Consider the following 320-nt stretch of genomic DNA (forward strand, 5'->3'; position numbering starts at 1 on the left):
TTGATCCAGTAATTCCACTTCTGGGTATTTAACTGAAGAAAACAAAAACATTAATTAAAAAAAGGCAGGGTACCTGGGTAGCTCAGTCAGTTGAGTATCCGACTCTTGATTTTGGCTCAGGTCATGATCCCAGGGTTATGGGATCCAGCCCTGTGTCAGGCTCCTTGCTGTTCATGAAGCCTGCTTAGAGTTCTCTCTCTCTCTCTCCCTCTCCCCATCTCCCCTGCTTGTGCACATGTTCCTTCTCTCCCTCCAAAATAAATAAATAAAATCTAAAAATATTATATTTACCCCAATGTTCACTACAGCATTTTTTTTCA

Source organism: Crocuta crocuta, unplaced genomic scaffold (assembly GCF_008692635.1).
Source record: "Crocuta crocuta isolate KB4526 unplaced genomic scaffold, BGI_CrCroc_1.0 scaffold657, whole genome shotgun sequence".
Taxonomy (NCBI): Eukaryota; Metazoa; Chordata; class Mammalia; order Carnivora; family Hyaenidae; genus Crocuta; species Crocuta crocuta.